The following is a 13,263-nucleotide window of genomic DNA, read 5'->3' on the forward strand; positions in this document are numbered from 1 at the left end:
TTCCTCTTGCTTCTAATGTATTTGTAGAATGTTTCCTTGTTACTCTTTGTTTCTAGCTAGTTTGATCTCGTTTTGTGCCTTGACCTTTCTAATTTTGTCCCTACATACTTGTGTTATTTGTTTATATTCATCCTTTGTAATTTGACCTAGTTTCCACTTTTTATAAGACTCATTTTTGAGTTTCAAATCACTGAAGATCTCTTGGTTAAGCCAGGGTGGTCTCTTGCCATACTTCCTATCTTTCCTATGCAGTGGGATATTTTGCTGTTGTGCCCTTAATAATGTCTCTTTGAAAAACTGCCAACTGTCTTCAATTGTTTTTCTCCTTAGACTTGCTACCCATGGGATCTTACCTACCAAGTCCCTGAGTTTGCTATAAGTCTGCCTTCTTGAAATCCATTATCTTTTTTGTGCTCTTTTTCCTCCTACCATTCCTTAGAATCATGAACTCTACCATTTCATGTAAAAGCAGCAGAGAATCCTGTGGCACCTTATAGACTAACAGACGTTTTGGAGCGTGAGCTTTCGTGGGTGAATACCCACTTCGTCAGATGCAGGTAGTGGAAATTTCCAGGGGCAGGTATATATATGCTAGCAAGCAAGCTAGAGATAACGAGGTTAGTTCAGTCAGGGAGGGTGAGGCATATGGGCCCTCTTCTAGCGGAGAGGTGTGAAAACAAGGAGGAGAACTGGTTCTGTAATGGCAAGCATTCACAGTCTTTGTTAGTCTTGCACAAATACGACAGATATATCTTCCTTTCCAAATGAAACGGATGGACATCACCAAATGGACGAAAGGTAAAAAATCCACTGTATCTACATATACACAGCCACAGTGAGAGATTATGCATACACTATCAAGAAATGAGGAACCACCTGATCAGCATCCTATACGCAAACAGGAAAACATCAACAGAGTGCCCAACCTGGAGACTTTCATTAAAACCAACTTCCATAAAAACGGACTTCACTAAATAGACAGAGATCTACAGCACTCACTTCCTCTCTACAAAGGAAAGACTTAAGGCTGTCTAAACTCCGACCTGTCACATGGGGACACACCGTAGTCCCTAACCCACCACAATCGTCATCTCATCACACTACACACTCCCGAAGAAAGTCTGCCCTGTCTCGGGACTCTTTCTGCCTGCTCCCCTACCAACATGATACATCTGTGTGAATGGGAAGCCTACTTCGCCGTCTACGACTCAAAGAACTTCCAGGACACACTGAACATGCCATATACAACAGGTACCCTCCCACCAACAGCCAAGAAGACAGACTCACACATGGATCCTCCTGAGGTCGATGACTCTGCCTATACATTGAATGCTTCCGCGACGTGCACAGGCGAAATCATGGAAAAAACACCCTTGCTCATAACTAAGTCGGCAGAACGCAATGCATCCACAGCTCAGAAACCCCTGACATTATCCATCAGAGGCTATAAAGGAGTGCTGTTGTCATCATGAACAGGTCTGTACCAAAAGGAGGCGCCAGACACTCTCCAATACCAAATCACAGGCACTTCCCTCAGATCCCACTGAGAACACTAAGGACTGCACATCTACTCAGGATATCCCTACACTAACCGGAACAATCAGCCTTGAGCCCGACCAGGGTTATTCTATCTACCCAAGTCCACAAACCCGAAATCCTGGACGTCCATCATCTCGGGCATTGGCACTCTCACTGAGGACTGTCTGGATATGTGGATCTCTACTCAGACCGTATGCACCAGCACTCCCAGCGATCTCCGTGACACCACTGATTTCCTAGAAATACAATGCATGGTCACTCCCGAAAACACCATCCTAGCCACCATGGATGTAGAGGCTCTCTACACTAACATCCCACACAAGATGGATACAAGCTGTCAGGAACAGTATCCTGATGATGCCACAGCACAACTGGCTGCTGAGCTCTGTGACTTTATATCAACACAACTATTCAGTTTGATGACAATATATATCCCAGATCATGGCCTGCTATGGGCACCCGCATGGCCCACAATACGCCAATTTTTAGGTTGACTGGAACACGCTTCCTCAGCTCTCGTCCACTCACGCCCTTCTCTACCTACGCTACATTTGAACTTCATCTCTGGACCCATGGAAGAGACTCTAGAAAAATTCCACCCGATTTCAACAACTTCCACCCACCATCAACCTCAGCCTGGACAATCTACACGGGAGGTCCACTTTCTAGACACCCACGTGCAATAGTATGACATTAAAACCACCCTATATCGAAAAACTACGACCCTTGCCTACCTCCTGCTCCAGTTCCATCCCGGCACATCACACGATCCATTGTCTACAGCCAAGCACTGAGGTAAACGATCTGCTCTAACCCCTCAGACAGGACCACACCCTACCAAATCTACCAAGCATTCTCAAACTACAATACCGCACAAGGAACAGATCAACAGAGCAGACTGTACTCAGAAGCCTCCTACTGCAGACAACCAAGAAAGAACCAACAGACTCCACTGGCATCACCTACACCCAGCTAAAGCCCCTCCAATGCATCATCAGGGATCTACAACCATCCTGGACAATATCCAAACTTTCACAGGTCTTGGGTGGCAGGCCAATCCTTGCACAGACAACCTGCCAACTGAAACGTATTCTCACCGCAACTGCACACCGTACCATAGTAACTCTACTCAGAACCATCCATGCAACAACCTCTGATGCACTCTGCCCACATATCTAACCAAGACACATCACAGACCTAACCAGTCAGCCATACCAATCACTGGTTCATCACCTGCAGTCCACCAATGGAATATACACCATCATATGCCAGCATGCCCCTCGCTATGTACATCGGCCAACTGGACAGTCATACGGAAAGGTAAATGGACACAATCAGATATCAGGAATGGCATATACAAAACTGTAGGAGGCACTTCAACCTCCCTGGCCACACTATCAGCGCTTAAGGTGGCCATCCTGCAGCAAAAAACTTCAGACCAGACTTCAAAGAGAAACTGCTGACTTCAGTTCATCTGCAATTGACACATCAGCTCTGGACTAGTCTGACGAAGTGGGTATTCACCCACGAAAGCTCACGCTCCAAAACGTCTGTTAGTCTATAAGGTGCCACAGGATTCTCTGCTGCTTTTACAGATCCAGACTAACACGGCTACCCCTCTGACACTTGACACCATTTCATGATCGCTTTCACCTAAGCTGTCTTCTACTTTCAAATGCTCAACCAGTTCCTCCCTATTTGTCAAAATCAAATCTAGAACAGCCTCTTCCCTAGTAGCTTTATCCACCTTTGGAACTAAAAAATTGCCTCCAGTACATTCCAAGAACTTGTTGGATAATCTATGCTCTGCTGTGTTATGTCCCCAACAAATGTCTGGATAGTTGAAGTCCCCCACCACTACCAAGTCTGGTGCTTTGGATGATTTTGTTGTTTTAAAAAGCTGCATCCACCTCTTCCCCCTGGAGAGGTGGTCTGTATTAGTCCCCTACCATGACATCACCCTTGGTTTTTTTACACCTTTTATCCATACTCAAAGACTTTCAACAAGTCTGTGTCCTACACTCAGTCCAAGTGTATACATTTTTAATATATAAGGCAACACCTCCTCCCTTTTTTCCCTGCCTGTCCTTTCTGAGCAAGCTGTATCCTTCTATACCAATATTCCAATCATGCATATTATCCCACCAAGTCTTGTGATGCCAACTATGTCATAGTTGTGTTTATTAACTAGCATTTCAAGTTCTTCCTGCGTATTCCCCATACTTCTCGCATTAGCACAGAGACTTCCAGGATACTAATTTGATTCCCCTCCCATGTTCTCTCTTTCTTTCCCTTATCCCTGCTTCCCTCGCCCCCACATTCCAACCCTTCTCCCAGATCTCCATGTTTTTGACTTACCTGTGGGCTTTGGTCACATGCCCACATACAACCTAATTTAAATCCCTCCTCACTAAGTTAGCCAGCCTGTATCCAAATATGCTCTTCCCCATCCTTGATAGGTGGACTGCATCTCTGCTTAGCAGTCCTTCTTGGAACAGCATCCTCTAGTCAAGGAAGCCGAAGCCCTTCTGGTGACACCATCTTTGCAGCCAGGCATTCACCTCCAGGATGCATTTATCTCTGCCTGGGCCCTGGCCCTCGACCAGAAGGATTGAAAAGAACACCACCTGTGCCCTCAACTCCTTCATCCTTTCTCCCAGACGCTGGGATAATGGGACTGTCTCCTCTTATGCCAGTGTAAATTGGGAGTGTCTCCACTGAAGTCAATGAAACTACACTAGTGTAAATCAGAGAAGAATCCACCCCATTGTTTCTTTTGATTAATATAGTGTGTTACTAATTTAAAGTGAGCTAATGCTTCTTTTCCTATGGGAGGAAAAATTGGTATGGAGCTGTGGGATATATAAAACTCTAAGGCTTCCCTCATGGAGACTTTCCTAGACAGTTCTGTAGGAAGTGAATTTGCAGTATTGCCAACCCCCAAGAATCTTGAGATTCTTAAAAAAACACCTTTGAGGTTCTTTTTATAGTTCTTCTGGTATCAGAGCCTTTGTGGGGTGTTCGTGTGTATGACATTTTCACGCTTTCTTCGGCAACCCAGAGGGCTAGAAACTTAAATTGAGATGATCACATATTCACATGAATCCAGAAGCCTGGGCTTTTTAAATAAAGGCACCAAACAGGCTTGCTATACAATTGTGAGAGATGACAACACTGAATTTGTCCTTCATGAAATTAGTAGATGAGTTAGCTGAAGATCCTCTGAAATCCAGGTGGCAACGTTGAGCCTGAGCCATCCATGCAGAGCACTGCGCTTCTGTGGTGGCTCCAGGGTCCCCATTTTCTCCTTCCAGCTTCATTGGCGCTGTGATGCCAGGGACTCTGCTGCCTCTTATTGTGCCTAGAATTAGCCTCAAAGCCTCAGCTGTAGCAGATTCATCAGTGATTGCCAGGGGAATGATGGATATGGTCTCTAAGACTTATAAACAAAGCACTTTCCTTCTGTCTCTGTTCCTTCCATAACTGCAGGTTCCTGAGCCCACAAAAAGCTCTCTGTGGGTCCAGTGACAGGAAGGATGGTATTGTCAAGGCAGCTGGCCTCCACTTCCATATATGACCTGAAGCATGTGTGCTTGGATCCTTAGGGATGATCCCTCCACTGTATTTATATCACTGGCACCAGAACTGATGTAAGAGGTCTTTGAACACTCTAACCATACTAGAGCACTAGGTCAATATAGAAGTGAGAAAACATCTTTCAAGTAGGAAAAATTCCAGCAGATGTTGTTTTCTTAACTCTGAGTTTCTGACTATGTTGTTGGGGCTCATTCTGTATACTGCTGTCGCTCACAATATACTCACATGTGTAAGGATCTTCATGTTCTATAATGACCAGAGACCCTTCTGTACCACTCTCCACTGATCTGAAAAATAAGCAATTTCAAAGGAGTTGTCATCAAAGCTAGAAAAGGGTTCTAAAGAAAGGAGTTTTAAAAAAATCCTATATAACCCCTATGTGTAAAGAGTTGGTACAATGCAAGTTCAAGTAGCCAACTTCAAATGATGTTGCATAATAACCTTGAGTTTCTGCACTGTGACCTCTCTGGAAAAAAGTTTCCTTTTTTTTTTTTTTCTTTTCATTCAGATTCAAAACGGGGTAAACAGAAGTCTAAATTTTAAATATATTGGAAAGATAAATTTGATGTGAAAGATTCTTGTTTAAATTGGAGCATCCCAAATGAAAGAAAGATAAGAGGCAAAGACATTTTCATTAATAGATGTCAGAAAATCTGCTTCAGTGCAAGAGATTTGTTTAAATTATGTTATGTGCAAAATGAGCATTAAAGTTCTTTGCAGTGAGTTCTGCAAATCCATATTTGTGTGGTATTTACTTAAGCTTCCTCGCAATCTCATAGACAATGGGCTTGCATCCCCCCAGAATCAGATTTTTCAATTAGAAAAAACAGGCATCTAACAATATTGAGTGTTTAAGATAGCACAGTAAGGTAGGCAGTTGAATGTTCAGTTTTGGTGGAGTGTTTGTTAGTGTGTGACATTGATCCTGGGAGCTGTAAAAACTCTAGAAGAAAAGAAAGAACCCATACAAATCCTGCTAGACAAATTTATCCAGCTGAACTTTGTTTAAGACTTCACAGAAGGTCAAGTGTTTCAAAGATCTTTTTTTGAATTCCTCTGATGCACTACATGTGGATTTAGAGAGTAGCTGAAGCAAAGAAGTGACTGAACCTAACTATTATGAGTTGTAGCTATAGGCACCTCTCTTGCTGTAGGTAGATCTTTTCATATTATTACATTGAAATTCACACCAGCATACTGTATTAGCTATGTACCATATTAGCTGCATTCCCCATGCTGCCAGTCCATTCCACACTGAATCTGGAAAAGTATAACTTTTAATATGATGAAATCACATTTCTAGAGCTGTTAGACAAAGTAGCTTGCCTCTTACAATCAGAGTACAACTGTGCCTCAGTTTCCCTCTGTAAGTTGTGTAGTTTATCCTCTGACTCTGAGTGATAGGTCAGTTCTCTGGCCAAACTGAAAAGTTCTCTGCTTCTGGATAAAAAAACAATCCTTCACCTCTTGGTTGCACAAATAGTCCCTCATCCTTCCAGGCCCAGCTCCCTCTAAGTCATCCCTTAATCACAGGGTTCCACAACAGGGGCAGGAACCTCTATTGTCTTGTTCTGTATTTGAACAGCACCAAGCCCAGTGTGGTCCTGGTCTATGACTAGGGCACGTAGGTACTATGGTAATAATAATATTAATAATTAATTTTTACCTGCTGGTCTCCAAGGTGTCAGCTCAAGGTGGCTCACCTGAGGGAAAGGGGAACTGTCCTCCTACCCCAGGCTTCAGACCCATGCGCTAAACTGTGATGCAACCATCTGCTCCTACTGCAAGTATCCCCCTTCACTTTTCTGCCTCCTCCCACCAGGCTGCTCCCTTCCCTTGCTTATATGTTTGTCTGCTGCCTTTACCTGGTGGGGAATCCACCACAGGTGAAATTCGTACTCCAATTATCTCCTCACTAGACTCCTGCCAGCAGGCTACTATTCTCTCCAGGTCTCTTCCCACGCTGAGGAAGTACACTACAGCAGAACCTCCAAAGGTACAAACACCAGAGTTATGGACTGACCAGTCAACCAAACATCATGTGCAATGGGAAATAAGCAATCAGGCAGCAGTGGAGACAACCGCCTCTCCCCCTGCCTCCCTCCCCCAGGAAATACTGTACCGTGCCTGTATTGCATCTTAAGGGTAGGCACATCTGGGCTCCCTGTCCCCACCCCCATCCCCTACTCATCACATGGGGGGCAGCTGGCAGGAGCAGTGCTAAGGTCTGCGCTGCTTTCCTATAAGCCGTGGGCAAAGTTTCACCCCCCCTGCTTTGCCTGGGAAGGGAACAAGCTTGTATGCTCAGTTTGAGCCCAGGAAAGAAACTTCCTAGGCTCCTGCTGGAACCTAGCATTGAGTGTTTGCTGCTGGAGCTGGAGCCCAACCTCCTGTCTGCAAACCATGCTCTGGAGGAGCAGCTCAGTCTTAAAGGGCTACACCTTGTACCGTGCACCCACCCACCATGCACCCACTGCCCCAACGTGCCTCACTCATCACCCTTTCAGCCAAGTGCTCCACTTAGGAAGGAACAATCAGTTTCACACATACAGAATTGGAAGAGACTGTATAGGAAGGAGTACGGCAGAAAGGGATCTAGGGGTTATAGTGGACCACAGGCTAAATATGAGTCAACAGTGTGATGCTGTTGCAAAAAAAGCAAACGTGATTCTGGGATGCATTAACAGGTGTATTGTGAGCAAGACACAAGAAGTCATTCTTCTGCTCTACTCTGTGCTGGTTAGGCCTCAACTGGAGTATTGTGTCCAGTTCTGGGCACCGCATTTCAAGAAAGATGTGGAGAAATTGGAGAGGGTCCAGAGAAGAGCAACAAGAATGATTAAAGGTCTTGAGAACATGACCTATGAAGGAAGGCTGAAAGAATTGGGTTTATTTAGTTTGGAAAAGAGAAGACTGAGAGGGGACATGATAGCAGTTTTCAGGTATCTAAAAGGGTGTCATCAGGAGGAGGGAGAAAACTTGTTCACCTTAGCCTCTAATGATAGAACAAGAAGCAATGGGCTTAAACTGCAGCAAGGGAGATTTAGGTTGGACATTAGGAAAAAGTTCCTAACTGTCAGGGTAGTTAAACACTGGAATAAATTGCCTAGGGAGGTTGTGGAATCTCCATCTCTGGAGATATTTAAGAGTAGGTTAGATAAATGTCTATCGGGGATGGTCTAGACAGTATTTGGTCCTGCCATGAGGGCAGTGGACTGGACTCACTTGATGACCTCTCGAGGTCCCTTCCAGTCCTAGATTCTATGAATCTATGAACGGGCTAGAACCAGCTGCCTATCCCCAACTCCATGTGCAGGGGGTAGCCCCTAACAGGTAGAAGGTGAAGAAGCTGACATTTGCAGTCTCAGATATGAGCCCCTGCTCTGAGCGGTCCGAGAAGCATCCCATAATGTCTTGTTCAGAGTTACATACATTTCAGAGTTACGAACAACCTCCATTCCCAAGATATCCATAACACTGAGATTCCACTGTACCTTTATTCCACTTCCTCTCCCAGCAGGCTGTTCTCTAAGATCTATAATTCTACTGACCCTTGGACTACAAGCGCCAAAAACCTCTTGAAATTGGAGGAAACCAGGTTTGGTTTAGAGTTGAGACTTGAATTCCTTTTAAAGGTCCAACTCTCTCTCTGATGGGCTGAAAAATATCCATTTACACCCTCCCCCCCGACGTTATAGTTCCAGTAGTGTCAGTTCAGCATGGCAATGAACAAGTGTGTACTGAAAGTTGGTTAGAATTCTACTAAGAGCAGGGAGGGAATTTTACTGCAGTCTAAGGACAAATTCTAATCTCACCTCCACTTGTGCAAATCTAGAATAACATCACTTAAATTAATGGAGTGATTCTGGATTTACACAAGTGTAATGAAGATCCAAATCTGGCCCTTAAAATATAGCTACAGTGAGCTATTAACTTGTGATACCTATTCTTTAGCAGGGATTCTCAAATGTCAAGTACTTCACAGAGCTGATTCTGGTGGCCTACCAGATTAACTACTTTATGGGCAGTGTCGATGAGAGGAGATCTCTGACAAAAATGGTCCACAGATCAAAACCAGTGAACTACTGCTCTACAGTCCTAAGGTTATGGATAGAAATCAATATAGTATTTAAGAAAGACTGGAGGATAAATGGACATAAGATTTCACTCTGTTGTATAAGAAATTTGGACCATTTGACTTAAATCCATGTAAAGATTATACTGCTCAACTAGATTCGTTGGCAGCTACAGTAAATGTATAAATATCCACAAATGAAGATGAGAGATTTTGTTAGTGATTTTGGCAAAGAGGTCCAAGATGGAAATGGCTTAGAAACTGAATGAGTCTTTCCCTTCTACAGAAGAATTGTGATGCTGTTGCCATGTTAGTATGGGGAAGGCTGCACTGCGGCTGATCTTTTGTGCATCTTCTACGGCTAGAGGATTGCAGTACCCAGTAGTTGTCAATCTACCACTTGTGATCTTCACTAAATATTTATTAAGAAAATAGGAGGGGAGTAATATGCACAGTAGATAGAAAATTGTTGCCACTCATTATAGGACCTGTTAATTTCTACTTTTTCAGGATTATTTCCTGCAGAAAGTGTAACTTTTCTTCACTGCAAAAAAGCAGGAATGCTTAATAGTCAGTCATGCCAAAGGATAGAGCACAAGTATAGCAGCTGTTGGTTCTCACACAGTCAGTTTCCCTGTTTTAGGATAAGCCTTTTTCCAACAATGATGCTTCAATGAATGATGTGGCTGGCAAAAAATTGAGGATTGATTATTCTAGTGAAAAAGCTAATTGTAGAAGAGATGCTCGTCTGGAGATTATTCTGCTTTTGGACAACAATTGTACTACTCTTAATAGAAAACTTTCTGGGCTTGTGGAGAGAGTGCCAATAATGGAAATCTCCTAAGAGAGAGACTAATTTCTCCAAGTGGAAGTTAAACAAGAAAAAGAAGAGATGAAAATAAAGCGGGATTAATAGTACTAAGGTGGTGAAATAGTCTAGAAGTTACTGATCTCACAAAGTTTAGCTCATGGATATTTTGGGGTTTTTGCTGATCTGATGCATTTTGATTATCTAGGGATAACATCCATGAGTGAGATGTGAGCTGAAACTATAAATACAACAATCCTTGTTGGCATGTGGGGGAATGGTCCTGCTATTGTGGGGAATTTTCCTGATTTATACACTACACCGGTGGAACTGGCTAGTGAAAGGATCTGAGTCCTTACACCCACTCCTTTTATCCAGAGGGCTGCCTGACCTTGAGGATCCCGTTCCACTCTCCTGTGCAGCAGAGTCCTCGTTACTCTGACAAGGCTGGGCCCAGATTCTGGGGGGATTGCCCCCCAGTCTTGTTCTAGTCACTTGGGACACCCTAGTCCCCATCCCCACTCTGGGGTAATCTCTCCACACTTGATGCTTCCCTGACCCACTGATCATTATGTACAGTTCAAAGCAAATACAATTTATTAAACAGCAATCAATTAAAAAAATAAGGAAAAAAGGGGAATGGTTAAAGGAAAACACAACCCTGCTCTGTGGCATGGTGACATCACAAGCAGCCATCTCTGGAATGTAAGGGCAGTTCACAGACTGTTTCTCACCTGTCCCAGGCCTCCTGCCCAGGCCCTGGCTGTGCTGCAGAGATGCTGTGGATTGGACACTTGCTCTGGTGGTGGCCACATGCCTTCAGGCTCTCGGTAGCAGGATCCTTCTTCCCAGTGTTGCCCCCGCACACGTTGGGGTTACCTTCTCCCTTGGCTGGGGCGTCTCCCTGCCCAGCTCCCCCTCGCTCTCCCCAGCTGCTCACCGCACTTGGCTCCAGACTACTCCTGCTCCAGCTCTGCTCTGCCTCAGTGCTGCTGCTCTGCCTCCTGCGCAGCACCCTGGGCTGCTGCTGTGGCTCTGTTCTGCTCTATCTGCTTCTCTGGTTCTCTGTCTGGCACGGCCCTGCTCCCCAGCTCAGGCTCCTGCTCTCCCCTTAGCTCAGTCCTGCTCTAGCTGAGGCAGCGCCAGCTCACACAAAGCATGGGACCTCTGGCCTCCTGACTTCCTCATTGGCCAGCCTACCCAGTCAACAGGGCTTTGGAGCTGTGCTCCTGCTCTGCTCCAGCTCCAGACAAAAACCTGCAGCTCCACTGCTCTGGACCTGCTCTGCACTCCAGCTCCAGACTTTGCTCCAAAGCCCTGCCTGCCCCTCCCCATTGCCTCTGGGGACTATCACTGTCAGGGTTCTGGTTTCTCATCAGCTAGAGCAGCGTTTTTCAAAGTTTGGGTCGCGACCCAGTACTGGGTCGTGGCCTGTCAGGCAGTGGGTCGCTTTGGTCAGCACTGCTGACCAGGATGTTAAGTCCCATTGGTGGTGCTGCCCAGCTAAGGCAGGCTAGTGCCTACCTGTTCTAACACTGCACTGTGCCCTGGAAATGGCCAGTAGTGGTCTGGCTTCTAGGCAGAGGGACCATGGGGCTCTGCGTGCAGTCCCCACCCTGTGCACCAGCTCTGCACTCCCATTGGCTGGTTTCCTTGCATGTCTCCGTCTAGGAGTTGGACCTGCTGCTGTCCGCTTCCAGGGCACAGCGTGGTCCACGGTGCCAGGACAGGCGAGAAGCCTGGCTCTGCACCCTGGCTGCACCGCTGACTGGGAGCCGCCAGAGGTAAGCTTGCATCCCAACCTTGCTCCCCAATCTCCTGCCACAGCCCTGAGCCCCCCAAAACCTGGAACCCCTTCCTGCACCCCAAACTCCTCAATCCCCCATCCTCATCCTAGAGCCTGCACTCCCAGCCCAGAGCCCTGTCCCCCTCCCATACCCTGAACCCCTCATTCCCAGCCCCACCCTGCAGCCATCACTCCTGCACCTCAACCCTCTTCCTCGGCCCTTATCCCCTTCCACACCTCAACCCCCTCATCCCCAGCTCCATTGGGTAGCAGGCATCATCAGTTTTCTGAAACTGGGTCCCCAGAAAAAAAGTTTGAAAACGACTGGGCTAGAGTGACCAGACAGCAAGTGTGAAAAATCAGGACAGGAGGTGGGGGTAATAGGCACCTATATAAGACAAAACCCTGAATATCGAGACTGTCCCTATAAAATCGAGACATCTGGTCACCATATCATCAGCGCTTCCTCTTTCTTTTGGTACTGGGAGAGGGCCAACCAACCCACTCCCCAAGTTTTAGTAAGGGTCCAACAGTCCCATTACACATGACAGATTTTCAGAGTGACCCCCTGAGGCTTGGCTAGGGAGATGACAAATGGCTTATATCAGAGGTTGTAGATTTGATTTTCTCCGGATTATATTTCAACAGTGTCAGAGAAATAGAAGGAATGTGATTATATCAAGAAGAAAGTGAAGCTTATTGAGAGCTTGATCCAAAGCCCATAGAAGTCAATGGACGGACTATTATTGACTTCCATGGGTTTTGGATCAGGCCCAATAAGCTGTGAAGGAGAGTAAAAAGTGGTAAATGAGCACAAAAATGTGGTGAAGGGGAAGTAGCAATAAGATCAAAGGCAAAAAGCACAGCTTGGTGTGAAGGCAGTGATTTAAAGGTAGAGAGGAAGAAAAATGCAGAAGAAAGAGGGAATTAGTGGGATGTTCCACTGTAGTGGGAAAGATGAACAATGGAATGGTGGTGAGATAATGCAGTGCAGAGAGATAGTAGAAGTAATGACATGCCCCGGAGGTCAGGGAAGTATGACAAAGAAATATAGGGACTGTGAGATTCCCTCTTTCACACTCTCTCATACACCCATGAATCGTAATTCCTCACATCAATCTCTTATTGGTATGATTTTCCTGCTTATTTTTTGGATTGGCTGAAACTATGCTCTCCCTTAGACAAGTTTTTCTCATCCTTTTCCCTGGTAATGGTAAATAGAGGTTAAAACCTGGCTAAGTATGGGGTTGTGGTTTTGCCCTCCCCCCCCCAAAAAGCATGTAAATTACCTACACGACTTGACTTGAAGAGTCAGGATATTTTGGCGTGGAAAAGTTGTCGTCATGTCTATGTGCCATTTTACCTGCACTAATTTTTTTTCAGTATTACAGGAAATGATAGCAATCATACTGTAATAACTCATTAAAATCCAGCTGAAATGACATGTAACAGTTAGTG

The sequence above is a fragment of the Chelonoidis abingdonii genome, chromosome 3 (genome assembly GCF_003597395.2).
Source record: "Chelonoidis abingdonii isolate Lonesome George chromosome 3, CheloAbing_2.0, whole genome shotgun sequence".
In the NCBI taxonomy this organism is placed as follows: domain Eukaryota; kingdom Metazoa; phylum Chordata; order Testudines; family Testudinidae; genus Chelonoidis; species Chelonoidis abingdonii.